At 53.8% G+C, this 18,275-nt stretch overlaps 1 non-coding gene across 1 annotated transcript; it reads left to right on the top strand.

Moving 5' to 3' along the window:
- Positions 1-10,745: 10,745 nt before the first annotated feature.
- Positions 10,746-10,818, top strand: TRNAG-CCC (transfer RNA glycine (anticodon CCC)). The gene has a single exon. It is a non-coding gene; the product is annotated as a tRNA-Gly (tRNA).
- The last annotated feature ends 7,457 nt before the right edge of the window (positions 10,819-18,275 follow it).

The raw sequence follows: 18,275 nt of genomic DNA, 5'->3' as shown, positions 1-18,275 counted from the left end.
AGGGACTCTTTTGTGTCTGCTGTCTCTCCAGCAATCAGCATCGTGCCGAGGCATCAGTAAGTTCTTACACTGCAAGGCAAGGTCCTCTGAAGTTCTGGAAGGAGGAAGGTGGGAGGAGGCAGCACTAAACCTGACGGGCACAGGGAGGGGCTGCAAGGAGGAGGGCTTGACAAGTGGAATGGGATACAAGAGCAGAGGAGACAGCAAGGTCAAGGGTACGGAGCTGGGAAAGAGCAGGGGGCACTGAGGAACGGTGCAGCCTGAGGCATCAGAGAAGAAAGGTGGGGAGGAAGAAAAGATGGGTGAGTGGGTGGGCGGATGGGGAGGTGGGGAGGAAGATGAGGATGGATCCCAAGGTTTGCTGGTGCCGAGAGAGAAAACACCGGCTCTGTCCAACCCCCCTCCCTCCAGGTGAGGAAACTGAGGCTCAGAGAGGTGGAGTCACTCTTACAGGGTTGCCCAGCTCCTTAGAGGCAGAAGCAGGTCTAGGATGCACGTGGCCCCAGGACCTACGCCTTCAGTGGATACTTTACAAGGACCAGGAGACTCGAGAAGAAAAGGGTGGAAGATGGGGGTTGAAGAAGAGTGGTTTAGGGTGAGTGGTGGGAACCAGGGGCCCCAGAGGCAAACTGCCCACTCACCAGTTGTGTGACCCTGGGCAAGTCACTGGCCTTTCTGTGCCTCTGTTTTCTCACCTGTAAATGCTGATGATCATAGCACCTATCTCCGGATTGTTGAGAGGGTTAAAGAAGATAGCACCCAGCAGAGAGCACACACCCAGTAAATGATGGCTGCTGTCAGCATCATCGGTATCATTACATCATCATTATTAGAAGATGAACAGACAGACTGAGGACCAAGGAAGGTATGATAGCCAGGGAGGGCGGACTGGCTGGGCCCAGAGCCTGGGACTCTGGCAGCCACCTCAGAGCAGCTGCCGCTGGGAGCTCAGCCCCTTGGCCAGGCAAAACCCACTGCCTGCCAAGCTGCCCGAGGCTCCCTGGGCCCTGGCAGGCGGCAGCAACAGGGGGCATCACGCCATGCCGGGCACCTTCCCCAGACAGCCTGTATTTACCTAGCAGGTCTCAGCCCAGCCCGCTTCCTGTTTGCTGCACAGTGGCTGCCTGACCAGGCCTGACAGAGCCCCAGTGTCCTGTCGGGTCCCCCCACCCAGGAGGGTGCCCAGGCGGGGCAGGGCTGGGGTGACTCACTGGGCCCCACAGAGGGCAAGGCCAATGTGACCACGGCAGTTACTTGGTCATTCTGCAAGTCCTTGGCCAGAGGGATTCCAACAGTGCACACAAATACCCCTCTGAGCTCTCACGGGCACGCATTTGCTTCCAAGGTCCCCGGCCCCAGGGTGGGAGCCACCAGGAGGCAGTGTGGCTAAATGGTTTAAGAGCACACGCTGAACAACACTGAAGGCCACATGTGATAGGATCCCATTTACATGAAATGTCCAGAATAGGCACATCCATAGCAACAGAAATCAAATTAGTGGTTGCCAGGGGCTGGGGGGAGGCGGGGAGACAGTGACTGCTAGCGGGTATGGGGTTCATTTTGGGGGTGATGAAAAGGCACGGAAACTAGACAGTGGTGATGTCTGTATAACTCTGAACACTCTACAAAGCCACTAAATTGTATACGTTGAAAGGGTGAGATGCATGTGAATTACATCTCAATAACACTTCCCAGCTTGGTGACCTCAGACAAGTCACTTCCCCTCCCGGAGCTTCAGTTTCCTCAGTGCAACAAGGGAACGTCGTGAGGTTAGACGCTCATAAAGGGTCCAGCACAGGGGCTGGCACAGAGCAGGGGCTCAAGGACATGAAGTCCCTGTCCCAGGAGGCTCCGGCTCCTTCTTCCCTTGCCTCGCCCCCTCCCATCAGAGCACAGCCCTGGATTCCACCCTCTAACTCAGCCCTGCTCAGAGCGTGATGCTACCCAGATCCAGCTAGGAAGACGGAGGCCCCTTCTCCCTAGCCCAGCCCCTCTCCTGGAGGACAGTCACAGCCACAGAGAGCCCCCCCCAGAGAGGATTCTGTGGCCTCAGAAACTACCCAACCTATGTCCTCTTCCCCACCTGCCACTTCCTGGCAGGGCGGCTAGGAGCAAGTCATCTCTCTCTGGGCCTCAGTTTCCTCATCTGTACAATGGGGGAAACAATTACTGCCACCTGGGAGGGGTGAACCCATATTTGCTTTATAGCTATTGGTTGGACTCTACATTCATGCTTTGAATTAAAAAATAAAATGATAGCTCTTACACCAAAAGGCTGTTGTGAGGATTGAATGATAATGGAAGATAATTGATTGAGTTGATAATTCAAGAGTTTAAGACAGCGCCTGGCGCATAGTAAATGTTAACAAAAGGCAGCTGCCTTTTCATTGTTAATATTCCCTCAATTTACAGCTGGGGAGACGTGACCCAGGACTTGTGACTCTACGCGAAGACCTGGCCTTCTGAAAGGGTCTTCTCCCCTCCTTGTTTCCATCTGTCTTCCGTCACGGCCCCATTTCCTAGCTGGGAGACTGAGGCCCAGAGGAGACAGGATACCCACCCACCCATACCTACACACACCCCTCCACCTCATACCCACGTGCAAAAATCTCGAGGTGACCAAGTCAGAGAAGAGAGCAGACACCGTGGAATGAATGGGTCGGGCAGGAGCCGGGAAGGGAGCCCCAGGCAGCAGAAAACCAGTTTGAGATCCTGTCTCTGCCCCAGCCGGCCTCACCAGCCTATGCCAACAGTAGGCTGCGTCTCTGGCTAACTGCTTGGAATTATGGCTGAGAATAAGGCCTGAAATCCCACATTAGCAGTGCCTATCCTCCCATTGATACATGTCACACAGCATCTTCTATCTCTTTTAATCCAAAAAATAACTCTAGAAGTTAGATATCATCGTCTCCATTGTCAGATGAATAAACCACGTCTAGGGAGAATGGAGGGGAGGGGCTGACATTTATCCAACACCCATCATGTGCTGAGCGCTCTCGCGTTTACTTCTCATCCCCATTTCACAGATGAGCAAACTGAGGCTTGGAGAGACCAAGAGACCCAGCCGAGGTCACAACTCAACAGGAAGGGAATGTGGCTAGGATTCCAACCACCTGCTTTTAAGCTCATTTGAGTTCATCCCTTCAGGGTCTATGAAGCCCTCTCCCTGGGGTCATCTTTCTAAATGCCACGCCCCTTGGAAGTCACGGGGCAAGCGGGCACTGCACAAAAAGACTTAGAGTTTCGATCGTGGCTTTGCCACTTAGTAGCTGTGTGACCCCAGGCAGATTATGTCAGCTCTCTGAGCCTCAGTTTCCTCATTTCTAAAAGCGAACTAATCACAGCACCTACTGCTGGGTTGCATGGTCATTGTGGGTGTCAGAGCCTCATAAAGTGCAGCCCCCAATGATGGGAACGCGGACACAAGCTCCAGGAAGGCAGGGACCTCTTCTGTTCCAGTCACCACTGAGTCCCCAGTGCCTAGGACAGGGCCTGGCACATAGTATCTATCCAAGATATACTTGCTGAATGAATGAACAAACGAATGAATGAACGCATGTGTATAAGTGAAAGGAATCACAAACAGCTAAGTCATTCTCCACAGGGCAGACAGAGCTCCACAGCTGAACCTCTACCCAGCTAGCTAACTTCCTCCTTCCCATCCTTTGACATAATTTATTGAGCACCTACTGCGTGCTGGGCTCTCTGACCTATGAGGTTCAATGTCCCCCCATGAGGTGGCAGCTATCATGAGTCCATTTTGCAGATGAGGAAACTGAGGCTCAGAGATGCCAGGACACTTGCCCAAACCCAAGTCTGAATCTGAGCAGGCGGGTTCTCCTGATGCCCCCGCCTTGCTGATTCATCTGTTCAGTCACTCATTCCTTCCTTCCTTCACCATTCACTCTGTCCACAGGTATTCCTCAGCCCCTCCTCTCTGCCAAGGGACACAGGGACAGGAGTGAACGGGCAAACCGGTCCCTGTCTGAGGTCAGTTGGCCCCTTGCCCACCGGGGTCCCCCTGAGCCTGTGGAGCCCATCGGGGACACACGTTGGAAGTAGCCCCCCCCCATATATACCCTTGACGAGCTGTCCCAGAAGGTGGTCAGCCCTCCAGGTCAGCCGGGTGGAAGCCAGGCCACTCCACCCTCAGGGAAAAACAGGCGTCCAGTGAGACTGAGGACCCTTTGTGCGGCGGCAGCAAGGGCGGGGGCAGGAGGGGCGGCCGTTACTCACCACCCAAAGAAAAATAAGCATGTTCCCGTTTGGTCAATGGCCCTCCTGTCTGCCCCACCACACCACCACCTCCTTCCGTAGCCTCTCCCACCCTCTGACCTCACCTGGAGCAGACCTGTGAGCGCCTCCTATGCCCCTGGCGTGCCGCCTGTGACCATCCCTCACAATTGAGGAAACATGCTCAGAGACGTGGGGTGACTTGCTTGAGGTCACACAGCCTGCAGTGGGCAGGGCTCGGAGCAGAAAGGGGAAGCCGATGACCAGGAAGGGGCTCAGAGGTGGGAAGGAAGTCAGAGTCACAGTGAAAGCGAGGGCCTGGCCTCCCTTCCTCATTCCTGCTCGGCCAGGGTGACAGCTCAGGGGCACCCAAGGCAGGGGGAGTCCAGGCCGGGGCAGGAGTGGCAGTCAGAATAACCCAGATCTCCCCAACTGGCAGAGCTCTGACCTCCAGCAAACCCCAGGTGGCAGCCCCAGGAACACCGCAGCAAGTGGCCAAGCTGGGACGCGAACAGAGGTGGGTCAGACTCCAAGAGGGGAGAGTCCAGTGGCCTTCCAGGAAGGAAGCTGAGCCACCCACTGGGTTTTCAGGGACCCAAGATGTCCAGTCACTGGGATCTGGCTTTCAGGTCCAGCTCTCCCATGAGCCAGCGGGGCATCCCTAGGCAAATTACTCCTCTCTCTCAGCCTCTCTGAGCAAATTACTTCTTTCCTCTGCTGTAAAATGGGACTCAGTATTCCTGCCCTGCCCACCGCCAGTGGGGGTGATGCCGTGACACCATCAAGGGGACTGTCAGGCAATAGACACTGGTTACACACTGAACAGTCCGTGTTGCTCTGGAGACTGTCCACAACCACCCCACGAAGCAGGCACTAACATTATCCCATTTTACAGATGAGGAAACTGAGGCCCAAGAAGAAGTAAGGGGACTTACTGAGAGCCGGGATCTGAACCAGGTAGCATTACATTAGGAAAGCAGGAAACTCTGGCGGTCCTGGCGCTCAGTCAATGCCCGTAAATATTTTGTAGCTGAAAAGGCAGCACCCCTTGCCCAAACGCAAGTCTAGCTCTGCCCCTGCTACCTTCCACCTGCTTTCCTGCCACAGAGGGGTTCTCAGAGAGATGAGCTGGAGGAAGAGGCACCCTGGCACAGGCCGGGGGACAGGATGAGGAAGACGATAATGCTCAGAGCCCCATCTGTGTGCCCTGGACTGTCCTCGCAAAGAGGGGGTTGACAGCCTCATTTGACAGATGAGGAAACCGAGGCTCAGAAAGATGAGGTGACTTGCCCGAGCTCCCCTGGTGAGAAGGCAGCAGGCCTCGGATTTAAACCCAGGCCTGTCTGAACAATTCAGGTTCTTATCTCTAAAGTACAGACTATCTTCCCATGACCCCAGATCCAGACAAATGCGGACAGGCCACTTTGGAAGTTAAGGGCATGGATTTTAGAGTCAGATAGATGGAGTTCAGATCCCAGCTCCGGCCCTTCCCAGCTGGGCAAGCAACTTCACCACCTTGACCTCAGTTCCTCCCTCTCAAAAATAGGTATAATCCCAGCTTTGCATCCAAATGTACTGAGTGTTGGGCTCAGTGCCTGGCACACAGTAAGTGCTCAATAAATGTTCGCAACCATCGTAATGACCGCTAATGCAGCCCACGCTTGGCTAAAGCCAGAAAGAACCTTGCACCCAGAGTTCAGAGCGGCAGCTGCGGGGCCCAGGACCACAAGCATCTCAAGAGACCTGAATTAATCTTTAACAGGTGAATTCCACCCCAACTTGGTGACACACAGCATTCCAGAGGGCTTGCTAGCATGAAATGTTCCCTTGGCTCCCCAGATCTTGTGTGTGACAAGAAGAGGAGCTAGTCCCTGGGTCCCCATGAATTGGGGAGGGGCCTGGAGTGTCTTTCCCGGAGTCAAATGGGAGAAACTGAGGCAGACAGCAGGCTGCGGGCCTGGGAGGGGTAGAGCCGCCTGCTCCATGTGGCCCCCTCCCTCCTGGGAACACACGAAGGACCTCAAAGGACTCTGGCCCTCTCAAAACGATGTTTTCAGTCACTCAACCGTGCAACAGTGATTTACTGAGCACCACATGCCAGGTGCAGTGAGGCCAAGGCTTGTGTGGTTTTCTCCCTCCTACACCTTCCAGCCGCCCCTGCCAGTCCCTACCTGGGGCCTCACACCTCTGGCCTGGATGACTTCCCCTGCCTGGGGACCGGCCTCCCCGCCTGGCCCCCACTCTGCGGACCTTTCAAGACCACACATCCGGCATGTCCCTCCCAGCCTGGACCCCTATAGGGTTTCTGGGTCTGACCCAGTCCCTGCCTGTCTGATCCCCTGTCCTTCCTGTTCATGTCACACACTCCAGACAAACAGGATGATGTCTCAGCTCTCCAAACCCTAGTTTTCCACCTGGTGACAGGTAGGAGTCAGGTCTTTACCTAAAAACCCTTTTGCCCAATATCTGCATTTATTCCTCCAGGTGAGGCTCAAGTGCCACCTTGATCAAGCCGTCCCGGGTACTGGATCGCCACAGTGCCACCCCCAGAGCGCTCTCCTGGCCCCCACTCACGGGCGGCACACCCTTCACGGCATCCAGCACAGTGCTCCCTTGCTGGGCGCCCTCAGGTCTGGTGCGGGGGCTCCTGCTGGAAGCCACAGCTGGCACGAGGGGCAACCCCAGGGTCAGGGAGGCAGCCGTGGGAGAGGGGCAGCCCTTCCTCCCATCTCACCGGCTCTCTTGGACCGCTCAGTTCACGCCCCTCGGGCTGGGGCTAGGCTGGGTCTGAGGTGCCTCAGTGCCCAGCCTAGGGCTGACACAGGATGGCTTTCCCGGAGGGTTCGATGGACAAAGGAAATGGCTGAGGCCCAGCTCACACCTGAGGAGGTGGCGGGGGTGTCCACAGCCGCGGCCGGATGTAAGGCATCTGGTCTGGATTTAGCTTGGGGAATCCCAGGCATCTCCACTGGGGCTCTCTTGCACGCTTCTTCCTCAGGTGACCATTCCCTAAACCTTCAGAATGACCCCACCCTGCTTTCACAAACGTGAGCCTGACTGGCCCATGACCGCCATTTGCCATGTGTCTTGGGAGCCCCTCCCCGCTCCGATTGATCAATGAAGGTGGGCAAAGGGGCCCCCAGCCTTTCTGGTTCCCACTGTTACTCAAACAGAATGATGCAGAGAAATGCGGAAATGGCCAATCACCTTTCTCATCCCCTTCCATTAAGAAGATGTTGGGGCAACAACAGCACGAGCATAGTAACAGCTGGGGCTCCAGGCACGGCGTGGGTCCCCTCAGAGGTCCGCTGTCCTCACCCCAGCCCCGGGGTTCACCTTCAGCCGACCCCATTTTCCAGATGAGCTCTCTGTCCCTCAGGCAGCTGAGGGAGCAGCCCAGGGTCACACAGTAGTGGGGTGGCAGAGTGAGGGTTCGGGCCCACACAAGCCCCACTTTTAACCTCACAGATGACCTGGGCCGACCCTAGTACCTGATCTCTCAGAAGAGGCCACCTCTTCACCCCGCTGTCCCCGCCCCAGAGATAAAGTGGCAAAGCTTAGACCCTCCAGTGGGTCTTAGTGTCCCAGATCAAAGCTCACACATGACATCAGGCCCCTACCCCTGCTCCCAGCAGAAGCCCTTGTTGCAGACACTCAGCAGCCATAAGCCCACCCCTTCCTGGGTAACTTCCAAGACACCCCCTGGGCACCAGGCAGGGAGGACGTTGGAGCCGGACAGCCCTGGGTGTAAATTCCACTTGGCTACATCCCGACCTGAGAGCCTCAGTTTCCTCATCTGCAAAATGGGGAAGACAGATGGAGAAACCCGCTGGGGCTGGGCCAGGCAGGGGTGCCTGTGGCTGGGACAGCCAGCCACGCGGGGAGGATGGGAGGTCTCTCTCTGTCTTCAGAGACCTCCCAGGAGTCTCCAGGGCATAGCTGGAGGGGAGGCTAAAGATTTTCCTGCCTCTTGCGGGGAAAGAGCCATCTCTCTGGGGCTCAGTAACTACGAAGTGGCCTTTGGAAGTTCCAGGCTCCCAATTCCCTCCCAGAGGTGGGGGGCAAACCTCAGGACCCCAACTCCCTCTTCCAAGCTCTCCAAAAAGGAGGTGACTCCGGGGTGGGCTGCAGGGCCTTCTGTGTTTGCTTCCTGGGCTTAGATACTGGGGGACCTGGGCCTGCATCCCCGGAGCCCACGTTGGCGCCCTCTTCGCAGGTAACAAAACCCAAGCCCAGAGAGGTGGTGCCCGGCCCAAGGGCCCCCCGCGGGTCCCGCGGGTCCCGCGCCTCCCGCGCTCCAGGCCACCACTCCGCAGCTTCCACGACGTGCCCGGAGGAGCGCGAGGTCCTCGGCTGGGTCGTCCCTCCCGGGGTCCCCGCCCCGAAGTTCCAGGCCCCACTCACCTCCGGGAGGGCTCCGCGCCGGCGGCCGGGAGCACAGCGCTTCCTGAATCCCGGCAGCCGGCCCCGCTCCCTCCCGCCCGCCGCCGCCGCCGCCGCCGCGTTCCTCCTCCCCGAGCTCAGGTTCCACCTCGCGCGCCGCCCGCGGACTGCACCCCGCCCACCCCGCCCGCCCTGCAGCTGTGGCACCGAGCCTACCCCGCACCCGGGATCGGCTCCCCTGCGGGGAACAGAGGAGGGCCCTCAGTTTTCTCACCTGGAAAGTGGGCGTCATGATCCCTGGTAGAGGGCAGGCGCTCCGTGGAGGGGGCTCTGCCTGGAATCCTGAGATCATGGACTCCTGACCTCTCCAGCCTGGGACTCCTTCCTTATCTGTTAATGGGCATCTCGCTGATTGCTCACCGCTTTCGCTCGTTCATTCATTCAGCAGACAATTCAGAGACAGGTCTGCGGTAGGTCCCGGGCCTCAGGTAGCTCCACGTCCAGGAGGGGAGACACCTGTGTTACAGACAGTGCAGGTCCAGGACTAAATCAATGTGAGCTCCTCTTAACTTCACCTCTACCCAGCGCCTAGCACGGAGCCTGGCACTGAGTAGGAGATCAACGAGTGCTTTTTCTTTTATCAGATGGCGAAGGTAAGCCCCACCACCCAGACACACCTTCTACCCCAGACACTTGAATACCTCCATGGGACGGGCAGCTCACTTCTGCCGGGACTGGTTGGAAGCCTCGAGCCAGGCTCCCTGAGCCCAAGCCCTAGCTCTGTGACTCACTAACTGAAGAGCTGGTCCCTTCTCTGTGCTCCAGTGTCCCCTCTGTAGAGCGCAGTGTAGATATGTCCCCACCTCACATCACAGTGAAGATGCTGGGGGCACCAGGTCTGTGCAGAGCCCAAGGAGCATTCTTAGCCCTTTTTATCGTTATTGTTTTTACTAAACTGAGCTAAATCTCCCACTGGGAAGACAGTGGGGTACGTCCTTCCTCATGAGCTTGCAAGTAGAAATAGTTCCCATGGGGTGTCGGTTCGGCAGCTAGAAAGTGGAATTTGAGAATCGCTGGAGACAGAGAACCTTAATGGAAGTGATGTGTTCAAACCACCAGTTTGAGGACTCCCCTGGTGGTCCAGCGGTTAAGACCCCGTGCTTCCACTGCAGGGGGCATGGTTTCGGTCCCTGGTCGGGGAACTAAAATCCTGCATGCCTTGCGGCCAAAACGAACAGACAAAAAATTAAAATAAAATTCAAACCACCAGTGTGAAACATTTACCAAAAAGAAACCTTAATAATGAACTCACTGAGCAAGGGGTGGGGTGGGGGGGTGTCATGTAAACCTTCCTCCCACCAGGCTATGAGGTAGGGACTGCTGTGCCCATTTTACAGATGGGAAACTGAGGCTTGGAAGGTAGTGTGGCCTCTCCAAAGCTCCCTCCATGAGGGGATGGGGAAGAGAAACTTTTTACTCTGGGTTTCCAGGATCTTAAACAGAGCAGACAGGCAGCTATCTGGCAGTGAGGAATGTAAACAGGGGCCCCTCATACTTCCCTGATGGAAAGCCCATCTGTTGGGGGTCTTCTGGGCCGGGGCTGGGGCTGGGCCAGGTCGGGAAGCAGAGGAGTCATGGGCATAACTAGCCTGGAGCCCATTTCTGCAGAAAGACCCTTCTCAAATGAAAAGAAAATGACAGGGGTAATTCAGGTTAGTAGGAAGGTGATGGAGGGGATGAGAGAAAATAGGGTCGGGGAGGGTGGCCGCTCTTCTCCAAAATTAGGAGGAAGAGATATGAGCCCTCAGCATCTGTATGGTTAACCCAACTCCCTCCTGAACCCAATTTCATGGACGGGGCAACTGAGGCCCCATGTAAAAAAGTGACTTATCTTGGGCCAAGAAGCTGAATCTTGGCCCCTATGCCAGCCATGGGTTTAAACTCTGTTTTGCCACTGATGAGGTGGGAGCCGTGAGCAAGAGCCTCTCCCTCTCAGTGCCTCAGTCTTCTCATCTGAAAAATGGGTATCAGTTCCTACAAGACAAGGACCACGTCTGTCTCATTTGCAGCCACAGGACCAGCCCCTTGGCACTTAGTAGGTGCTTTTAAAATACTGTTTGATTGAGACTTCCCTGGTGGTCCAGTGGTGAAGACTCTGTGCTCCCAATGCAGGGGTCCCAGGTTCGATCCCTGGTCAGGGAACTAGATCCCACATGCATGCCGCAACTAAAGATACCGCATGCTGCAACTGAAGATCCTGCATGCCGCAACAAAGATCTTGCGTGCCACAACTAAGACCTGGCACAGCCAAATACGTTATAAAAAAAATTATTTAAAAAAAATACTGGTTGATTGAGCTGGAGGAAGGGGGGAATAGAGTCACAGTTTAATGGGTACAAGCTTTCAGTTTTGCAAGATGACAAGAGTTCTGGAGATGGATGGTGGTGATGGTTGCACAACAATGTGAGTGTTCTTTGAGCCACTGAACTGTACACTTACAAATGGCTTAAGATGGCAAATTTTGTTATGTGTATTTTACCACAATAAAAGAAAAATTAGGGAAAAAATACTGGCTGATTGAAAGCATGCAGGCCTGCCTTGCAGGAAAGTGGGGAGTGGGAAGAGAAAGTGAGGTGCTCGGGGCACCCAGCAAACACTCGGTGGTTTGACTAAATATGAACAAGGGCCACTGCTAGGATGTGACTGCCATTATTTCACTGTTTTTTGTCTCTGGTGAAACTCTCCAGCTCTGCCTTGGAAGAACAAGAGACTCTCAACAAAAGGAACTTTTCCTCTTAGGGAAGGAAAAATTTTCAAAGCCCTTAAAACAGGCAGAGAGTCCTGTAGAGGCTATAGGCAGGCCCAGCACCTTGTCCCACATGGGTCCCAGAGTTCCTAGCAGGGGCACGGCCACTTCCACTAAGGGAGGTTCCTGGGCAGCATCGAGGGTCTACACTTAGCAAGTGCCTACTGTATGCCAGAATCAGTGCCAGGCACTGGGGAGAGATCGGGAGCCAGATGGGTCCACATCTCAGGGACTTTATACCTGGTACATCTGCCCCAACCCCCGGTTATAAAAACAAGACATACGCACCTCACTTTACAGTTAGCATAGCCCTGATGCTGCCAGTTCACCTCCTGACAATGAGGAAGGGAGAGATTCCTATGCCATCTTCTATAAAAGGACACAGAGAGCTCACGTGCCTGAGATCCTACAGCTGGTAGCATTTGAACCCAAGCTGGGCAGACTCTAGTATAGCAAAGTCAATGAGAATATGGTCTCAAAAAGACAGATCATAGGGCTTCCCTGGTGGCGCAGTGGTTGAGAGTCCGCCTGCTGATGCAGGGCACGCGGGTTCGTGCCCCGGTATGGGAAGATCCCACATGCCGCGGAGCAGCTGGGCCCGTGAGCCATGGCCGCTGAGCCTGCGCATCCGGAGCCTGTGCTCCGCAACGGGAGAGGCCGCAACAGTGAGAGGCCCGCGTACCGCAAAAAAAAAAAGTTGAGTCCTTGGTAGCAACCTCAAGGACTTGATTTTAAAAAAAAAAGACATATGTGTCAGCAAAGATGTGGAGAAGCTGGGACCCTCATACACCGCTGGTAGGAATGTAAAATGGTGCAGCCACTGTGGAAAAGTTTGGCAGTTCCTCAAAAAGTTAAATACAGAATTACCATATGACCCAGCAATTCCACTCCTAGGGATACAGCCAGGAGAAATGAGAACATATGAATACCAAAAAAACTCGTATACAAGTGTCCACAGCAGCACTATTCATACCAGCCAAAGTAGAAACGACTCAAATGATGAACGGATAAATGAAGTGTGGTATATCTATACTGTGGAATATTATTTGACAATAAAAAGAATGAAGTAATTCCCTGGCGGTGCAGTGGTTAGGACTCTGCACTTCCACTGCCGAGGGCCCAGGTTCGATCCCTGGTCGGGGAACTAAGATCCCACAAGCCACATGGTGCCGCCAAAAAAAAAAAAAAAAAAGAATGAAGGGTTCATGCCTGATACGAAGTGGATGGACCTTGAAGACATTATACTGAGTGAAAAAAGCCAGACATCAAAGACCATATACTGTATGATTCCATTTATATGAAATGTCCAGGAGAGGCAAATCCATAGAGACAGAGAGTAGACTAGGGACTTCCCTGGTGGCACAGGGGTTGAGAATCCGCCTGCCAATGTAGGGGACATGGGTTCAAGCCCTGGTCTGGGAAGATCCCACATGCCGCGGAGCAACTAAGCCAACGTGTCGCAACTACTGAGCCTGGCTCTAGAGCCTAAGTACCGCAACTACTGAAGCCCACACAGCTAGAGCCCGCACACCTCAACGAAGACCCAACGCATCGCAAAAAAAACAGAAAAAAGAAAGAACGTAGACTAGTGTTTGCAAGGGGCTGGAAGGGCTTGGAGCGGTGATGGCTAAAGGGTATGGGGTTTCTTTCTAGGATGATGAAAATGTTCTAAAATTGACTGTGGTAAGAATTGCATCTATCTGCGAATATACTAAAAACCATTGAATAGTTCAAGTGAGTGCATTGCATGGTATGTGAATTGCATTTCAATAGAGCTGTTACAAAAGATTAAAAAAAAAAGAAGAAGAATGTGGTCTCTGGAGTCCAAAGTATCTGGGAGTGGCTGTACCATATTTCTAAGCTGTGTGACCTCAGGCAGGTGACCTTGCTTCTCTGAGCTTTACTTCTTTGTCTATAACATGGGAATAGCAACTGCCCCTACCCCTTCCCCTACCTGGGAAGATTAAACACGATCATGTTCGTGAGGGCCGGCAATGCCGGGACATAGTAACTCTCAGTAACTAGTCCTGTGAGGGCACCGTGCTTCCCCCACCAAGACCAACATCCCCTTCTGAGCGCTCTTATGTTTACCCTACACTCTCCCTTACACATCTTCCTTCCCGCATCTTGTGAGGTTGGCATTAGTGTCTCCATTTTACAGATGAGAACTACTGAGTCCAGCAGGCAGCAGGCATCCCTGGCATGGCTCTCCCCTACACTCCCAGGCAGAAACTTCCTTCCTCTCTGTTCCCACACCCCATGCTGTTCTGCCTCTGCCCTCTCCCCTCCTTCTCTCCCCTGGGCACCCCCTTAGCCCTGCTGGTGTCCTCACAGCTCCAGAGCTTGGTTTAGGCCAACAGTTGGTATCTAGGTTCCTGAGGGCCTGAAGCTCTCCTCAGAGTTAGGGATGCAGCCAAAACCACCACGTGGGGCTAGATTCCTGCAGACCCTGGCCATCTCATCCCGTCCTCCGAATATACCTCAGAGGGGTGGGTTTCTCCAGCCCTTTTCACAGATGGACAAACTGAGCCTCCATACAGTGCAAGCCCTTTGCCTGAGGTACCTGCTGGTGATGCAGTCAGGATCTGAACCCAGGACCGTCTGAATTCGGACGACACTCTCCAGCCCCTCTAGCAGCCACTTGGCACTGGCCCCTGTGCCTTAGTGCCCTCAACTCTGACATGGGAAGCCCTGCTCACATCCACCTGGGTGAGATCAGGGAACATGGGGTTGTAGGCGTGAGAATTCTGGTTGGCCTTTTGGCTTTTTCTCTGAGTGCCAGGGAAGGGCTCAAGTCATGATGTGGAGAAGAAACAACTGGGGACGAGGGTGGGGGAGAACCAGTGCTGGGCTGTGTGCATTTATGCAACAACTGCTGTGTGCCAGGCACTGCATAGGGCTTGATCCTCACCAATCCCTCCCAGCTACAGGACAGGAACATACTCAGAGAGGTGAAGGAACCTGCCCAAGGTCACAGAGCCAGGAGGGCGTGGGGTCTGATGGTCTTCCTCTGGGGGGCTGCCCCAATGGACAGCAGGCCCCCCATGAGATCACATCTCCCCACATTTACCTAGAAGCCGCAGAGACAGGATACCAAGAGGCTGGGGACACTCAGCTGGTTTGTCCACCTCGGTCCTACAAAGAGCGGGCTTTGTCCCAGAGACCATGAGGCTCTTCTGGAATTCTCCCTGGGGCAGAAACCTGAGGCCAGGTCGGGAGGAAGCCCTTCCCCTCAGACATCCGTTGCCATGGGAACAGCCACCCTCAGCCCTCAGCCACTGGCTGTGATTCCAGTCTGCTGCTGGGCAGCAGGCCTGGTGGCCTGTGGGTGTGGCCGAGCCACAGCTGGCCACGGGCATTTTGGAATTAGCCTTCATCTGGAGCTATGGCCTAGAGAGGGTGGGGAGCCTTGGCGCCAGTGGGGTTTGAGTAATTCCAGGCTTCCCAGCTGGGGCCCCTGGGTGGGCTACTGGGGACGCATGGAGGCCCTTGGGATGGTGACCAGAATTGTGAGGGGGGGTGAATGAACATGTTCCTGAGAGGTCCATGACTTTCACAGAGGCCTGGGAGCCCCTCCCCCGCCACTCCTCCACCCCTGCCCCCTGGCACATAGGTGATGAAGGGCTCAATTCTCCCAGCCAGGAAGGGGCAGAGGTTGGGGCAGCGGAGGGAGCAGCCGGGACGGTTAAGATCCTAGCTAACAGCTTTTTTTTTGTTTGTTTTTTGGCTAACAGCTTTTTAAACTGAGAATTGTCTTTGTCACCCTGTACTCACAGAGGCTTATGACTTCCCTTGCTCTAAAATAAAAACCAAACTCACACTAGCCTCAGCATCGCTAGGTTTCCTCCCTCACTCTCCTCCCCGCTTGATCACCAGGCTCCAGACACTTTGGCCTCTCTCTGTCCTTAGAACGTGGTGCTTTCTCTCCTGCCTCAAGGCCTTTGCATCAGCTGTAGCGGCTTCTTTTCTTGGTCTGCTCTTTCTCCCTCTTCAGATCTCAGCTCAAATGTCACCTCCTCAGAGGGGCTCTCCCTGCCCTCCTCCATCTAAATGTCTTCCCGTGGACCTTGAGCCCCTTGGAGGGTGCAGCCTTATCTGACTTGGGGCTCCCATATAGTAGGCGTTCAGCAAACAGGAGTTGAATGACTTGCCTTCCAGACACTCCTCTCTGGGCTAGGTGGACAGCTGATTGTTATCAGCAACATCATAGCTGCCCTTTATCAAGCACCTTATCAGCATCATCATAGCTGCCCTTTATCAAGCACCCTCTAGGTGCCAGGCCCTGTGCTAAGTGCTTTGCACATGTGGTCCCATTAGATGTCACAAGGAGAAACCGAAGTACCCACTTGTGGATGGAGTGTTGATTTCCCTGGACTTACGAATACAAACCAGGGACTGGATGCAGTGACAGTCCACTGTAGATTGACAGAGCTAGAAAGGAGCTTTGAACTGTCCAACCCCCTGACTTTATAGATGGGGAAACTGAGGCCCAGAGGGGAGAAGGCACTTGCTCAGAGTCACACAGCAGATTAGGGCAGAGCGAGGAATCCCAGCCATACTGCACGATGTTTTCTGGGGTGTTCCTGTGGATGTGTTTCCGTGCACCCTGCTGTATCTTTCAAACCAAGAAGTGAACATGCTACGGTTTAACTGCATTAGGGGTCGGGTTGCCCCTCAGGAGCCCCTGGCAGGCCATAGCATCACAATAAAAATATTAATAAATGCCAACTATTGAACATTTTCTGTGGCAGGCATTTTACACACATTATCTTATGTAATCCTGCAAGGTAGAGGTGTTCCTGTCCCATTTTAGAGATGCAGAAACTGAGGCCCAGAGGGGTGAATTGACTTCCCTGGATCACACAGCTACAAAGTTATAGAACCTGGACTTGAACCCAAAAATTGTGAGGTGATGATGGTGATGGTGCTAGTGGTAGTAGTAGCAACAGTAGTAGTAGCAGCAGCAGTAGTAGTAGTAGTACTAGTAGTAGTAGCAGAAGTAATAGGACATACCTTCGACCCAGCGGCTGACATGAAGTCAGAATCCCAAAGCACCCACTTAAGAGGCTTCAAACTTTTCCAACAATGTTCAAATAGGGCTCCTCACGTAGCCCTTGGAAACCACCCCGAACACGTTAGCGAGGCAAGGCACACACCCTGGGCTCGGGCTGCAGTTCCGGGAGGTGCGGACAGGCGGGGACTCCCAGCTCTGTCGTAGCGCCGCGGTGCTAACAGCGCCACCTACCGGAACCCGTGGGACCTGCAGGAGGTCAGCGCGCAGGCCCAAGGGCGGGTGGGGCGCGCAACCCGAAGATGCAACGGAATGAACCAAAGGAACCCATCAACCGGACAACTAAACCCAGGGAATGGAATCCTCCTCCGTTCTCCTATTAAGCTTCTGTCAATGATGATCATTGGGTCAACACTGAACGATTAGCAGCCAAGCGCCTGCCTGGGCAGTTTCATTGACTCTCAGCGAGCTAGGAACTGTTAGTATCCCCATTGTACGGATGAGGAAACTGAGACTCAGAGAGGTGAAGCGATTTGTCCAAGGTCACTCAGCTGATAAATAACAGAGCCAGGACTCCAACACTCGATACATACGCCCTTCATCACACACCAAAAATATCCATGCAGTTTTATTTAACACTTACGAAGACAGCTTACTACGTTGCAGACACTTCTAATTGCTTTACAAATAGTAACTTTTTTCCTTTTTTTTTTTCTTTCTTTTTTTTTTTTTTGTCCATGCCACACAGCTTGTAGCATCTTAGTTCCCGGACCAGGATTGAACCTGGGTCCTCGGCAGTGAGAGCTTAGAGTCCTAAACACTGGACCACCAGGAAATTCCCTACAAATAGTAACATTTAATATAAGCCTCACAACCTGTGAGATGGGTGTTAGCAAGACCCCCATGGTACAGAAAAGGAAACGGAGGCTTTTTTATGGAGAACTGAGCTTCAGTTCCTTGTCTGTAATAGAGATGTATTAAGACGGATTTGAACTATTGCTCATGAGGTTTAACTGAATGCAGCAACAAGTGAGCAAAGAGTCAGCCGTTGTCAAACTTTGGGGCTCGCTCAGGTTTCTGTGCACCATCATGTTAACCTGGGTCACATCCGGGGCTTCCCACGGTGGGAGTGTCCTGGCAGGATGTATGCTGGAAGGCGGGCTCACTCTGTCCGCTGGCACCGGAGTGGGCATGGCTGGGGGGAGATATGGAGTCAGATGTGAACTCCCAGTGGCCCCAGTCCTGGCAGGATCAACCTAGCCGAGTCCTCTTGAACCCCTGGGGGGTTCAGTTTCTTCATCTGATAAATGGTGCTCCTGATGCCCACATGTCAGGGCGCTTGTGAAATGATGCATATGAAGCACTTGTGCAGGGCCTCGTATACAGCTGGTGCTCAATGTGTTCCTTCCTCCCTGCCCCGGGCAGAACTCAGTCCCACTTTGACAAGGATGAAATGAGAAGGCATACATGCACTGCTGGCTTTGTCTCTGGGGTCAAAAACCCAAAGGGCTCCTGGGGCCAGGCAGGTACCAGGACTGAAGGAGGCTCTCCTGGGAATATTCTGACCTTCCACAAAGAAACTGCCTTCCTGGTCTCACTGTATTATGTTGAAAACACGAAGAAAAGCTCTTTTTTTTAAAAGGAATACACAGAATTTTATAATTTTGTTGGCAGAATTTTATATCCAGAGGGAAAAATCCTAAAAAGCAGTTAGAGTTTAGAAAGATCAGTGGCATTCCTACTATCAGCAACCTTAGAAACTATAATAAAATCAGAGACAGCAAAACAACTTAGTTCAGGCATCCAACCTTTGGCCACATCAGAGGCAGCCTTCCGAACTGG

Source organism: Delphinapterus leucas, chromosome 14 (genome assembly GCF_059928025.1).
Source record: "Delphinapterus leucas isolate spDelLeu-1000000601 "Yukka" chromosome 14, BTC_Dleu_Yukka2, whole genome shotgun sequence".
NCBI classification, from domain to species: domain Eukaryota; kingdom Metazoa; phylum Chordata; class Mammalia; order Artiodactyla; family Monodontidae; genus Delphinapterus; species Delphinapterus leucas.
The sequence above is the reverse complement of the archived record's forward strand: the minus strand, read 5'-3'. Positions and strand labels throughout refer to the sequence as shown.